The sequence below is a fragment of the Scleropages formosus genome, chromosome 12 (assembly GCF_900964775.1).
Source record: "Scleropages formosus chromosome 12, fSclFor1.1, whole genome shotgun sequence".
In the NCBI taxonomy this organism is placed as follows: domain Eukaryota; kingdom Metazoa; phylum Chordata; class Actinopteri; order Osteoglossiformes; family Osteoglossidae; genus Scleropages; species Scleropages formosus.
This window is the reverse complement of record NC_041817.1, coordinates 21,579,536-21,594,819: the sequence shown is the minus strand read 5'-3', so window position 1 is coordinate 21,594,819 and position 15,284 is coordinate 21,579,536.

The window sequence follows — 15,284 nt, the reverse complement described above, 5'->3', positions numbered from 1 at the left end:
TAAGATGCTCCGCTCTACGGCGATCCTTCGGAGTACAGCCCTTGCACAGCGATGCACAGCAAGTCCAAGGGCTGCCGGTCAAGACTGCTGAGAGCTTCAAGGTGGAAGAGCTCAGTTTCTCCTGCTTTTCAGCTCGGCCCTTTGACATCATCGGTGCAGGAGAATCTGCTGCTCTACGGTGAGCTTTTGGAAACAATCTTCTCCTCATATCTCCACTGGAAATGCAGCACTTAGATATATTTATTTGACAGACACCATTGTCCGCAGTGACTTACGGTGTTTGGTTTGCTTACCATTTATTTACCAGTTCATACAGTTGTAGGTAAGTAATTTATACTGTAGTAATTCAGGGTTGGGGGCATAGTGGCGCAGGTTGTTTGGCCGGGTCTTGCTCTCTGGTGGGTCTGGGGTTCGGGTCCTGAGTGGAATGCCTTGTGATGGACTGGCGTCCCATCCTGGGTGTGTCCCCTCCCCCTCCAGCCTTCTGCCCTGTGTTGCCGGGTTAGGCTCCGGTTCGCCGCGACCTCGCTTGGGACAAGTGGTATCAGTCAATGTGTGTGTGTGTGTGTGTGTGTGTGTGTGTGTGTGTGTGTGTGTAATTCAGGGTTAGTACCTTGATCAAGGGCCATGCACCTGGAAGGGATATTGTCAGAAAGTCAGAGTCCACTATTACTCCTTTAGGAGTTGGATTAGAGTTGTAGAAATGGACAGGCACACACGCACACACACACACACACACACACACACACACACACACACACACACACACACTGTACCATGAGGAGAACCCTTGCGCCAGGATGCTGAAGTTAAGCCTATTTTGATAAATGGATGAGGGTTTGATCCATTTTATACAGCACTCTATACAATTAATTTTTTTTTTTTTTAAACCACAGTTCTCATCCAGTTTACTTGGTCTACTGTGGTACCAATTAAGGCTAAAGCAAACAAATAAAAGAAGCCTTTCATCTCATTTTAATGTTGTTTGTGACTTCATTTCTTTTCTAATTAAAACAATTGCCTTTTGATGTCAGAATGCGGTTTCTGTTATGCTATTCTATAGATAGGACGTAGGACTGCATGTAACCAAAATGAGTGTTTCCATATATATTGTGTGTGGAAGTCGTACAAGGAAAATGGTTTTAGATGGAACCTGAAACAAGTGATTTTTTTTTTTTTTTTTTTTTTTTTGTGGAAAGCTACAGGAAACGGCTTCAGATTGCGTTTTATAAAAAGTTGGGCAAACACAGCTAAACAAAGGCATGACTTTGTATAATGACTCCTTGGCAAGAGGGCCCCACTGGGGCTAATTCTGTACTGACAAAGTTGAACAAACAACAAACATGCAAAGTAAACAAGCAAATGCAATATCAGGGAAAAAAGAGAAATGCTCAATTTAATTAAATTAATTAATGGAGTTACTTCATTAGTCAAGTAATTTTTTTAGCTTTCCATTGACATTCATGTGGATTTCATAATGAGATGTCATACACAGTACAGTAGACAGCGGTATCTTAGTAGTATCACATTATGTCCCATCGGTAGACAGTCGTAGTCCTTGTGACCATAGTCCCGCTTTTTTCACAACCTACTTTTAAGACAGATGTTTACTCCTTAAATACCTGATGGCATGATTATTCCCATAAATGATTTCCAATCACTCCGCCCTCTGAATTGTTGAATAACCTTGACGTCGTATGGTATATTGCAGTATAGGTATTTAGTGATTTCCGCTCCTTGTCTCTCAGGGTGTGCATGCAGACCTCTGCTCTCTTCCTCCTACCTGTAATCGTGGACAGAATCCCAGTAACTGAATTTGTTCAGAATCTTTGAGTCTCTTTACCACTCCATTCAACACAAATACATTCATGTGACTGGATATCGTTATCAAAGGAAGGCCGCATGTACACTCTGTCCTTGTGATGCAAACATTTCAGTTACACAGTCTCTAAGATATTCACATTTTCAGTTTATTTCTACTTAAGCATATTTTCTCATCTATTTATTTCTGCACCCTAATAGAATACAGTTTACAGCTTGTGCCTGGTGTTCTTGAGCACTGGTGATCAATGACAAGAGGAATAGCAGTTTATGTTCATTGTTAGTCTGTTTAAATTGGTCCTAATTTTAATATAGCTCAACATCAGTAAAAAGGTTGAAGTCTTGGACTCTTGTGAACAACTTATAATAGGCATATTTCAGACTTTTATGGAACCTATTCAGTAAATAAATTGAGGGACATCTCTTATTAAGCATTTTTGATTGTGCAAATAATACACAAAAAAATAGGCTGTGGAGATGGACTATTTTTTATCTGCAGTGATTGTAAATTAAAGTTAATTTTAATGTTGTTTCAAGTTAAGATGAAAAAATGCAATGGACTGGTATCCCATTAAAGTTATACCCTGTCTCCATGATAGGCTCTGGAGCAATGCAATCGTACACATAATAAGTGGCTGACAAAGATAATGAGATGTTTTATTAGAACACCGGCACGCAGGGAAACGATGATCTTGGTCCGAGGACCTCGTTTCCTCAAGGACCTGTGGACTAAATCAGCTTTCCCCACCTGCTTAGCGCTTCTAGGCTTTTTCTCCCATTGGGAAAGACGGTCACCCCCTTATTTTCCCCGTAAGTCTCCCCAGTGGTTGAATACTTAATTTATATCTTACCCAGAATCCAACTATTTACAATAGACCCGTTTCCCGCCCAAATTCTCGATAATGCAGGTCGTCACAATAGAAAAATGAGGGAAAGTCTTACTGAACATTTTTCTCTATTTTAGCTTCATCTGTGTCCTTACAGAAGCTTACCTGTGAATAAATTGAGTGACGGTTGCTATTATTAAGCTTTTATTAACTGCGATGTAGTGATAAAAATGATTTCCAGGTATATTTTTAAGTTTAAGACCCAGTGTGCATGTTCAGAAGTTGTACAGCAGTCTAAACTTCTACAAATTTGGGAAAAAAGAGCGATGTATGTTCCATATTTTACCATACAGGTCTCTCAAATCAGGAAAATGAGAGCTGGAAGCGACTGTAGGGGAAGAGACAGAGGTAGCTAATTCAGTGCTGAAAACAGCTGGCAATTTCCCCTGGGAAGTGGAACAAGTTACATCTCCTTCCCGATGGCCGCCGTCCTCGAGTGGAGCCTAATTGTCTTAATGCGTTACTTGTCCGAATCCCATCGGCAAGCAATCCAATCGTGTAAAGCAAGTGTTTCTGTACGCTGATTTGTCTTCAAACAGACAGTTTCGAAAGCAGCGTTGTCCTGTCTGCCTCGCCTCGCATCGCTGTGATTAGTGGGAAATTTTCATGATATTTCCACACTACGGCTTCCCTGACGACTTTGAGGCGAATTTTCCGTGTTGCTTGTTATACAGGTAGTATAATTGAAAGCAGACTCCGTCCACATATTGGACCTAATTAATAAAATTAGGAAAATCAGTGGCTGGCATGGTGGCTCAGTGGACAGAGTCATTCTTTATATTGACAATAAAGGGCGGCGTTTGTAGTTTGTCTTGTCTTCACAATGCTCTTAATAGCACTAATATTCAAAGCATTTCAGAACAAATTCTTCCTGGATACTTTTTGCCTTTGGAGAGCTCTGGGGGACAGTCTGCAGATGGAGTGGACTTTGGGAATTGATCTCTCTCTGCAAGAGACCCCATCTGTTTGGGATTATGGGGTTGAATACTGGGAAGAAGGGCCTGGGGGGTAATCGTAGCTTCTCACAGAGGAGCAGCCCGGTGACCTGGAGTGCAGTCACTCTCCATTGGGGGCAAATTCTTGTTGGCTGAAGAAGTCATCTAAAAAAATGCGTCTAATTGAATGAGCCCCGATCAGGTCGTTAACTTTTCCACAAGTCTGCTTGGTACCGTACATCTAACACGGCAGCTTCAGCAATGCCTTGGATGGAACTTCATTGCCCTTTGAAAGGTAAGATGTAAGTTTAGTGCCCGTCCAGCAGACTGGAAGGAGCTCTCTTCTTCTGCAAGGTAAGCTTTGGATAGCTTTATGGAACCATGCAGTGGGCATGGAAATTTTTGGCTGTAGCTGGACTCCTGTGCGCCTGTCTAATGGGCTACGCTAACTGTTGAGGTGTGTGTCAATTTGCATGGCATCTGCAAGACATTTAGAGGCAGGAAAGACCTCTTACTGGGACAACACTTCCCGTTCTCCCTCACGGCAAGAAGAACCAGTTACAAATTGCATGCGCACACACACGTAGACACACTAGAAACACCCCCACCTGTCAAAATGTGTTTGGACTGTGGAATGCAGCTCATCGCATTGCCTGATTATACCTCGAACCCATGATTGAAGTAGCGCAAAGAATCACAAGCTGGTCTGAGTGATTACTCAGTAGCATTTGATTTGAAAACACATGGCTTCCCTGCCCTCAGATGTGCGGAAGCCTTGTGACCCACAGACAAATATCCTCCGCTCTTTCACGGAGTGATGCCTACTTGAATCAAGGCCCGGCGGTCGTGAAGATGCGCATGAAGTCTGTTCATTTCCACCCAGTCAGTTTGTTAAGTGAATTTCACAAAGTTGCCTGAAGAGCAGAAACAAAACACAACCACATGGAACACTCGTATAAAAGTTAAAATGCGGTTGAGCGGCAATTCCGCCGAGGAAATAAACAGCACTATTGTAATTTAAACGATCCCGAGCTTCACAGCCCAAGTTTAAATCCAGCAGCAGAAGTGAGTGTAATAACCTGCTCCTAATTTACTGCAGCGATTTGCAATAAAAGGGAATAAATGTAACCCAACACAAAGAATTTTACTTGCCTATTTTGGATCAAGGCTGCAGCAAAATAATGTTTCCCAGAATGTGGCTTCAATATACGTTTTTTTTTTTTTAAAAAACAGGCTTCTTTGGAAATCAGGCATAAAGGTGAAATTAACATGGGGAATTGTTCAGCCCTGGAGTGCGAGATACCTCACTTGAAGACAACTGTATACTGTACTAAAGGCATGTAATTTGGGGGCCAGCACAGAGGAGAGCTATTTTGGTCAGCGGTTTCTGCAGTTGTTTCTCATCACAATGATATAAGATGGGATCAGCGACAGATCAAAGTGCGCTTTGTTGCTTCGCGCAGATGCCTTCGTCCGATTTCACACTCCCGGGTCTGGCTAAATTGCCCTCCAGTTTCGGTGACGGATGGGGGGGGTGCCCCGGCAAATCGGACTCTTTCGTCTCCTTGACGTTCTCCACATCTTCAGCTGGAATGGAGGGGCATTCAAACACTTTTACCGTGAGGACCTCACTGACACTTTGAAGCAGGAGAGACAGCTTCTCCCAAGGTCAAAAGCTGGAGAAGAACTGGAACTATGAAAGGGCCTGAAGTAAGACCACCAGGAGAAAACTGTACACTTCTCTGGTGTGCGTTGATCACAGAGCTCTTCTGTGCACAAGTTACAGTACAGCGTTAATAATAAAATCTCTGCATGGCTCTGCTAATGAAGTCGGGTCAGTTCTCCTGTCTAGAGATGCACAGCTTCTCCAAATCATGCATATTTATTGCAACCATAAAAAAATCAGGAATATACTGCATAAATTTGTTTTGTAGGACTCCCATGCTTGTTGATGTATTAAAAGAATATTTGATTTGATTAGAGGAAAAAAAATGCAAGCACAAAATAAAAGAATGCACATATTTGGATTCCATTTGGCGTAAATAATACCCAGAAATGAGCATATCTATTTCAGTATCCGTCATTTGTCCAGTCATCAGTACCTTGCAGAACTGAGTGGTACAACCCTGATAGCTCATGTGGAGAACATTCCTGCTTCTAAAAAAGAACAATCTCTGTATACATTTCCGTTGTGAGCCTGCAGAAAAAAAAAAACAAATTTTGAATGTGCTACTGTTTCTCCTGTTCAAATACTGCATGCATGACTTTAAGTGAACATCTTTTTAGAAAAAGGAGTCTATGCCTAAGAGAGGACAATGAGAATGACATTATTATTATTTTTTTTAGTAATGTTACAGGTTATATCTTTAAGAATGAAGTGGCTTAAGCTGGTGTCCAGAACCTGGATCATTAGGACCTATATGGTGTTCAATTTCTGCTCCTTGGGGAACCAAGAGCCTCAATGGAGTAAGAGCAGAGAGGATGCACAATGATGGGAGGAGTTAGATTCAGTACAGTCCTTCTGACGAGTCTTCCCACATGTTACAATCTTTTGAAAATAAGTGTCAATCTGCCCAGGTCTCTGAACAACCTGAGTCCTGTCTACACTACATCACTGTTGTTGAAGGACAGGCTCTGGACTACCACCTACCTGCATGTGTCTGGATGGACTGATGGTTTGACCGGGTTCCCCTCTGACTTTAAGGTTTTGTATTTTCCAGATTAATTCATTCTTATTTTAGGTTTTTAGCCAAAGTGAGAGTTTCAGTGAAGGAGCACAACATTCAGCTGCTGGCCATATTCCCTGTGGGTGCTGACCCTTCCGACAATACGCTCTTAAACTGAGAACGGCCTTGGTTTACAGCCCAGAAACGGAAGTTTAACTATTCTAAAATTATCCCAGCTAACTTTGTTCTATGCCTCCTGACAGTTTAAACCATTTCCTTGCACTGCTGAAGTGCTTCCAAGTTGTCAGTGCCAAATCAAGCCTATAGCACTGACTGCATGCACTGATACAATAGCAGTTTCACTCGTGGGTCCACAGGTGCGTCTCTTGGGATGCTGCCTGAAGCTTGAAAACATGTGCTGTAGGTTTGATGGGTCCCACCTGCCAAGTGTTCATCGTTTGCTCCAACGCAGCCCAGTGCCGATCAGCACAGAGCAGTTCAGCGTTTCCCAACGTTTCAGATTTTCAGCACTTTGTTTTATAAAGAAGGTAATAGGCTCTTAAAGATGCATTTTGAAGCGAGGGAGAGACATACCCACAAGGCGTTCTTCGTTTCCATCAATAATCTCCCACAGAGTTAGCAGAGCACAAATTTGGCGCTTGGTGGCTGCTTCCAGAGCAACACGCACGAGAGGGACCACCTACTGTAAATTCAGCATCATGTGGAATCTGAATGTGAACTAAAGCGAGCCCTGGAAAAAATTAAGCACTCAATTAATCTGGTAGTTAAATTTAACAAGTCAGCATCCATTGACCTGAATGTGGCAGAAAAAGCCCACCCAACTACAAACACACACAGGCATTAAGAAATACCAATGTGCAAGGTAAAAATTTACACCATATAATAGAACATGTTGCTCTATTAAACCTTTAATCATCGCAATCTACCTCTGAGGAAGAAAGTTTGCTGCTTTTTCTTGCTTTATTGGACTTCATTCATCTGCTGCTTTCCAGACCCAATGGAAAGTCCATCTAAAAGACTTCTTGATTACTGGTGGAAAATATTATCCTGCTCTGCCTCTGTTTACTTTCAGACTCGTTTGCTTAATTAGTCTGTAGCTAATTTGAGCAACATGCAATGACATCATGACATCTGCACCATATTCATAGAATCCTCTGTCCTAAAATCCCCCAAAATCAGACTCAAAATGTATCAAAACTGTGTTTGATTTGTGCAAAGTTGGTCCCATACTAACCCCCCTGCTCAAATGAGAAAAATATATCAATCTAAACTCTTTCTATCGAATTTAATTGTGTTTAATTTACTGTTAGCTGGATGCATTTTCAGCTAATTTCTATGGATTTAGACTTTCAGTAATTAAATAATATAAATACGGAAATTTGTGTTCAGTTTTTTTCCTCGTCACTTGCTTGAAACTATGTGAACCCCTTGTGTCCCTTAGTTTTACCATGAAATAGTTGTTTAATGAGAAGCAGTCTTTCTCATCTGACAAAAGATGTGTAATGACCGATTCCATATGTTGCTTTAGAGGAAATGATGCGTGTAGTAGAAAAACAGAAGTAGTGCAGGTGCAAAGTTGCACTGGTTAAACCAAGTAGGTAAGTGGAATCAGGTGTGCAAATGGTAATCATTTATTCATTTTATAAGCTTATTTTAAGATGAAAGATTTACATTTGATAAGTTCATTTTAGTATTTTATACAACAATAATAACCATTCTTTCAGGGTTCACAGACTTTCAAGCGGCACCGAACAGTGTATACACAATCTTTAATAGAGCCGACTAAAATTAAATTCAATTCAATTGAACTGAGGTGTTTATAGAGCGCTCTTCTCAGCAGTTATGCAGAGTGCTGGACAATGGATATAAGCAGGACACTGACAGAACGATGATAATTTATGGCACAGTCAGACAAGGAAGACAACTGGCAGCTGAGGAGAGTTAAAAAGAAAACTCCCAGCCACAAAGGGTGGAAAAATAAACCTCAGGGGGTTTAGTGCCAGTGGTAGCCCAGTGCTCCAGGGCATTCTAACATGGTTTCAGAGGACCTGTGTATATGTCTATAACTAAAAAATCCAGTACAATGGGCAACACAGAATTAAAGACCATGGAAACAGAGGTAATGCTCCAATCGCAGGTGGCTGATCCAGTGGGGGAAGTGAATGGTTATCGCTTCAGATTCCAGAGGGCAAGATGCCTGGGTGGCTCAAGTGTTCCTAAGGGTGCTGTGATGTTCTTGGAAGTGAAAGACCAACCAGTGGGAATAGTATTGATCACCATCCACTGGAAAACCAGAGTTAAAAAAGCTTTCAATCTAGCTTTGAAAACAGCAACAGATAACAAGTAGGTCATGTACTGTAAAACACAAATCATGTACTGAATGGTTGTTCATGGTAGCGCTAGGTGTCATATAATTTCACTGACTGGCACTTCTTTCTTGGAGTTTGGATTCACCATTAATGAGTGTACTTCACTTGCCTGCCTGAGGATCACACTAACATGATGTAATTAACTGCATTCTTCTGATCATTTAGCAAAAATACTGAAAAAAAACAGGTTTGACTTTCACCTTTCAATATGCTTTTACAAAGACAAATAATGCCCCTAGTGTAGTTGAATGCTGAAACAGATGGTCAGGCAAGGCAGGGTGTGAAATCTGTGCATGCTCGTCACATGCCAGGAACTCATGGCTCAATGAATGGAACACCATGTGCTGATGGCCCCATGCTGCATGTAGCCATCTCCTACAGCAATGTCAATGTTATAATAATACAAAAATAAAACTGATGTCATGTCATACCAGTTTCTTGTATTAACTATGAATATGTAAGTGAGCTTAATAAAAGCTAAACCAAAATCAAGCTCTACCAAAATTCAGAACATAGTCATTTCAATCCATAATCACTTTTGGAAAGAAATCACTGCTTCAAGATACTGTTCATCACATGGGATTGACTCTATGTCTTGTTGTGAGGGAATGGAGGTGGATGTGTGCCCAGTCATTTGCCTTTGAAGAAATTACCCCGCGAGGTCCAGAGAAGATCAATATGGTTTGCATCCGATCCAAATGCGTGTCAGCGACAGACGACAGTACAGCTGAAGCTACAGTGGACCACACAGAGGAGCCAGAACCCAAAGGAGCAAGACAGAGGCGCCTTTCCTCAGCTGCATATGGGTGAACGATAAGCATCATGGCAGCCATTCAAGTGAGAACAGTAATAGACATGAGCTAGCAGCCTGGAGTTGCCACAGGTGTTCCCTCTCGTGCACACTTAGGGAAGATGCTCACAGGTCCAGAAGAGACAGACCTGCCAAACATGTCCAGCTGGCAGGAGTGAGGTTGAGAACAGAGGGACGGGGGACAGATGTTGCTCCCTGTGGTGGATGATTGGTTTCTCAGCTGGTGGAAGAGCTGAAACCGTATCGCTGGTCAGACTTTCTCGTACCCCTTAATGTCAGTACTCTTATAAGGTTGCAGTTTACAGGTCAAGTCAGTAGTATGAACTCACAGTCCTCAAAGATTTTTTCTTATTTAGCATTATAAACTAATCATTGGCAAACTTTTGAGTGGACTGTCATGGTAGCACTCATCAGATTTCATCCTTCTTTGCTTACATGCAGTTCTTCAGCACTCATCCAGTGCTACATTAACACACCAGTTGCCACTCATCCCTGCAGCCCAACACTTCAACAGTAGTCACTGATAATGGTAGCCAATGGATCATGATCATCGACAGACTGATGATTCTCTTCAAAAGCACATTAAAAGCTGACCTCCTTCAAATACTTCCACTTGTTCGCCTTCCCGTAAGGAAATATTTTTTAGATAGCCCCAGATTGATTGGAATTTTCCTTTTTTGACTGGCATAAAGCACTCTGTGCAACTTAAATCTTCTAAATTAAATAAAATTTGATTGATTGATCTAATACTATTATGCTACCATCTATATGACCAGCCCAGCCTTGCTTTGTGGCCAGTCTCTCTTACTAGTTGAGGTTTTTGATTTAGACTGTACTAAACACATACTTGAAATCATTATCTGGACTGGAAAATTTTGCAATTATCTGAATATTAATACAACACTAATTGAAATCTAAAACCATGAGACCTCTGAGTCTTTTAAGAACTGGAATTTCATGCCCATGTTATGGATTCTAGCTGGCTGTTTAACCATTTGGCAAACTACTGTGACACAAAAGGCTAGTATAGTTGCATAATAAAAAAATGCTACCTAGAAACACATCTGTGATACAATATATTTAAGTTTCTAACTGCTATTGCGTAATAATGGTCCATATATCAGACGCATAAATTCTGTTCATTCATAGTGCTCATGGATATGACTAACACAGCTAACCTGTAATGAGACGAAAATAATTCCGGACTTAACGGTGAAGCAGAACAAAGTATACAAGATTATTTAAAATCATTCATGAATACAGATGTTCACTGACCCAGTTCATTTGCTTCAGCAGGGTTTAATGTAGAAAGACAAATATGGTCATCAGAATAATGGTTTATTAAATGCGTTCTCTACAGTACAAAAAAATACTGCATCCCTGCCAGAGTATTCATAGTCATCACACAACACAGAAGGCAATGTCACTACATAGATTCCTTGGACAGATGTAGAAAAAGCTGAAAGAATAAATGTGTAACAAGTTAATATAGGAAAATATTTTAGTATACTGTACTTGTTTGATTTAATCCCTTTAAACACACCCTGTTACACCTGAGTTGTTAAAGAAACAACTTTTTAAACTTTAGTTATAGCTGTAGAGGAACCTACAGCTGTGCTTTAGAGGAGAGTTTTCAATATCTTTTTCAAACAAAGAGAATGTACTCTTGTCAAAAGTCTCCACAAAAGCAAGTCCTTTCCTTAAAATAACACTGAAAGGAACAAAGTCCCTTGTCTTGATTTTTATCTTAAAGGTCCTGCAGAATACACAGCAGGAACATCAGCCTTTGTTAGTACTGTCCTCATCTTCCCTGGGTAAGAACTGGTACAGCTATAAGGCTTCAGGGTCTCGTTTCCCCTTTGAGCCTTTGAGGATTTCGGCAGAATCTCCAAAGAAAACCTTCCTACTCGTCTGAACATGCATTGCGGCTGTTTTGTTGTGACTCTAATCAAGAGCAGCAAGCTCTTCAAATCCATCCACCCAACAAGGCTGGCTTTCCGTCTAATAAAACCTACTGAGACACAACAAAGAAAACCCCCAAGACCTCAGGTCTAGTGCCACTTCTCAAAACCAGCCCAATCCCGACTTCCTCCTGATCCCTCTTCTTCAGTCTTTGAGTGCCTCTTCTAAATACGCAGACTAGCAGGTGCGTTTCACCAAACAATCAAGGCTCTTTCGCTCCATCTCTGTTTTAAACCACACCCTTCATGATGCTTCCCAGCTGAGATGAATCATAATCAGTGCTGTGAGTTCAAATGAGGGATGCGTTACAATCAAATATGTATGAAATATGACTTTTATTGCAGGAATTTTTTTTTTTTGTTCTTGTTCTTAAATGAGGGTATGCCATAATATGTTTGCATGTATTTATTTAGCTGATGTTTTCTTCCGAAGCTGCTTATAATTTTAAGCTAATTAGAATTTTTTGCCTGTATATACAGCAAGATTTTTCGTTTTTAACTTGGGGTAAGTACCTTGTTTCTAGGTACTACAACAATAGGTGGGATTCAAACCTGTAGCCTTCCAACCCAAAGTCAACAGTGCTAATCCCTATGCAGTACTGAATGATATTTTCAGGGTTAAATAATAACTGGATTCTTAATGTTATAAAATAGGGATGTAACACTGAAGCACATTAAGAAACTGAAGCAGGCACTGCCATAACAGTTTAATTTCTCACTGAGTAATTATTTTAGTTACATTAATAAGACTATTTTAAAACTGCAATTCAATCTATTATTGTGCTTTCATTACTGCAAGATGCATAATAAAGATATATTTAAGCTGGGTGGTGCAGCTGGTAGTGAGGGTACTTTATAAGGCCTTGGGGTGTGGGGTTAGGTATAAGTCTGATGTTTGTTCAGCCTGTGTGTAGTTTGCACACTTTCCTTGAATTCGGGTGGATTTCCTCTCAGATGTGTTTCAGGTTACCTGGCGACTCTGTATGATTGCCCTGCTATGGACTGGCATTCTGCTCAGGGTGTACCCTGTCTGAACCCAGAATCTTATACTTCTGCGATAGGCTGACACCCTGTATCGAGACAAGCAGTCAGTGATAACGAATGAGTACAGGTGGTCCCCGCTTTACGATGGGATTACGTTCCGTGAAACCCATCATAAGTCAAAAATAGCTTAAGCTATCTTAAGCTAACCTGTGCTTGACAGACTGGGAGATGCGGATCACTGCTGCTGCCCAACATCGCGAGAGAGTATCGCTCCGCATACCACATGCCCAGGGAAAAAATCAAAATTCAAAGTTCGGAGTACGGTTTCTACTGAATGTCTATCGCCAGCTCACCATCGTAAAGTCGAAAAAATTGTGAGTCGAACCATTATAAATTGGGCACCACCTGTATTTGAAACCCTGACCGCTTCTTCCATGGGAGTGGGGAACTCTGCTACAAGACCAAATAGTTGTACATTAACAGAGTGATAATTGTGCTCATCCGGTTGGCAGTGCTTTTCAGGATGTAGACTTGTGATCCGTCCTCCCTGCCGCTGAGACAAGGACTGGACAATTCCTTCAAGATGGGGCTGGTGTTAATGGAGTGTCAGTGACTAGTGATTCAGGACCCTCAGTGACCTCTTGCTGCAGCCAGAAGGGCCCCCACTGGACATGATTTCACCTCATACGACGGCAGAAATGGACGGCTTCGCATGAAATTAAATGCTAAGCAGTGATTTTCCGAGGATGTGGATTAGACAATGAGAAAAGAATCTAGGTCATTTTTGAACTGGAGGCCTGCCACTGGGTGTGGATGATGAAGGTCTCCGACTCAACCTTCTGCAATGCTGTAATATGAATGTACTGTACTTGCTTACACGGCAAAGAGTCCCCAAAGTAGACATACAATGGCACCATCCTCAGTCCAGCAACAGACCCCTTGCTGTCTGATAGTTACATGATAAATCTTCTGACCTTAAATCAGGCGGTGGTATCTCCATCTCCCCGTTTAAACTTCATGACAATGCCCTGCTTACTTCCCTTTCCATTGCATCCTCTTTTTGTGACAAGGTGTGTGGCACCTATACAAAATCACTGCTGTTTGTTCTATCTCAACTGACAAAATGATAAAATTTGTGTAGCCAATACACAAAATTCCAAGTAAAAGCTGATATTCACATTGGAAAACAGCAGCAGTTAATGATTCCCCATGATTCATTTATGCACCTGCATGTAACTACCATATAATTACCATATGGTCTTCCTCTGCTGAATATAATCAGCATTTTGTATTCCTTCTTGCAAACAAAGCAGAAACACTGAGATGCTGTACGAGTCTGGTGTTAGACAACTTTTCCCTAACAGCTGTACTCTCCACCTCCTAAGCAGAAAATGGATAGTGACCCCAACACTGTGAAGCCGTGTAAGGATACAACTTTGACTCGTCAGCTTGACATATTACCCCGAAATATGCATGCAGTACCTTCTTCCCCGGGGGATGTGATAAAGTCAGAACTTCTTCTGTAGCCACGGTTGCTGAGAATTAAGACGGAAAGAGGCACAGCACTGAAATCGAGCACTGGAAATGGGGTGGATAGAAACACTTTATATCTGTGCTGATGTGAGCTGAAAATTATACAAAAACAGAGCAGCACAGCTTGAGCTTCCTACACAGGTGATGTGCCTTGCCAGGAGTTTTTTGTGTCGGTGCTCTGTTTGGAAATATTAACAGCTTTGCATTTTCAGTTGGTAGTGAGGCTGGAATTTGTATTTCAGATGAGGTGAATGTAGCGTTAATTGTCTGTTTTCTTTGCAATGTAAAAGAAATCAATAGCTATAACACAATAGCACTAGTTCACATCTGTAATTTGGAAACAATCTGGTATTTTAGAAGCACATTATTTTTTAATCTCAGTGCATGCTAAGGTTTGCTTTCCAAACAGTCAACATCTATCCATTGTCATCAATAACAACATGTCTGATGGAGGGTCACTGTAGTCCTGCCCCTACTTTGGATGGGGCACCAATCCATCGCAGGGCAATCGCACACACTCACGGGCACATACACGCACGGAAGGTGTTTCAGAGTCACCAAACCACCTAAAACACATAGACTGGGACTGTGGGAACACCTGGAGGAAATCTCAGCACAGGGAGAACATGGACAACCCCACCAAGACTGAGCGGGATTCAAACCCATGTCCAAACACAGAATCCAAGGCCTGTGAGGTACAGGCACTTCCTTTCGCACCACCATATTGGTCTTAACACTCAAGTGGTGGTATTTTCTGTACCTCTTAGCCACTAGGAACATAGAAATGAATGCAGAGTGCAGTGACTTCCTTGTGGCCTTCCACAGCTTCAGTCAATTGGTCCAGTGGCTCTGCTCCAGGAATTAGTGCACTGAAGAGTCCTTATGATGCTATATTTCATAGTGATTCTGATGAGCTAACGGGGAGAACTTGATCATGCCAGATGTTTCTGCTAATGTAATGTGACAACGTTTCCAAAACCCTGTTTTTCACCACACAACAGTAATGTACAGTATTATATTCCACTCCACCTTTAGCCTGACCTACTTTCTATCCTGAAGTCATTGGGCTGTCATTTCCATAAAACTGTAATGATTTACCAGTATACTTATTTGCATTAGTAGACCTTACAATAATTATTTTCCTCTGGACGAAATCTCAAAGACGAATCTGTCACTTATTTATGATTTATCGCGTGCCTTTTAAACACTCTACATTGTTTGATATTAGAAATTAGTTTTGCAGCTCTAGTGCTTGACCCAGTTAACTAAACATACTGTAGATTAATGGTCCAACTT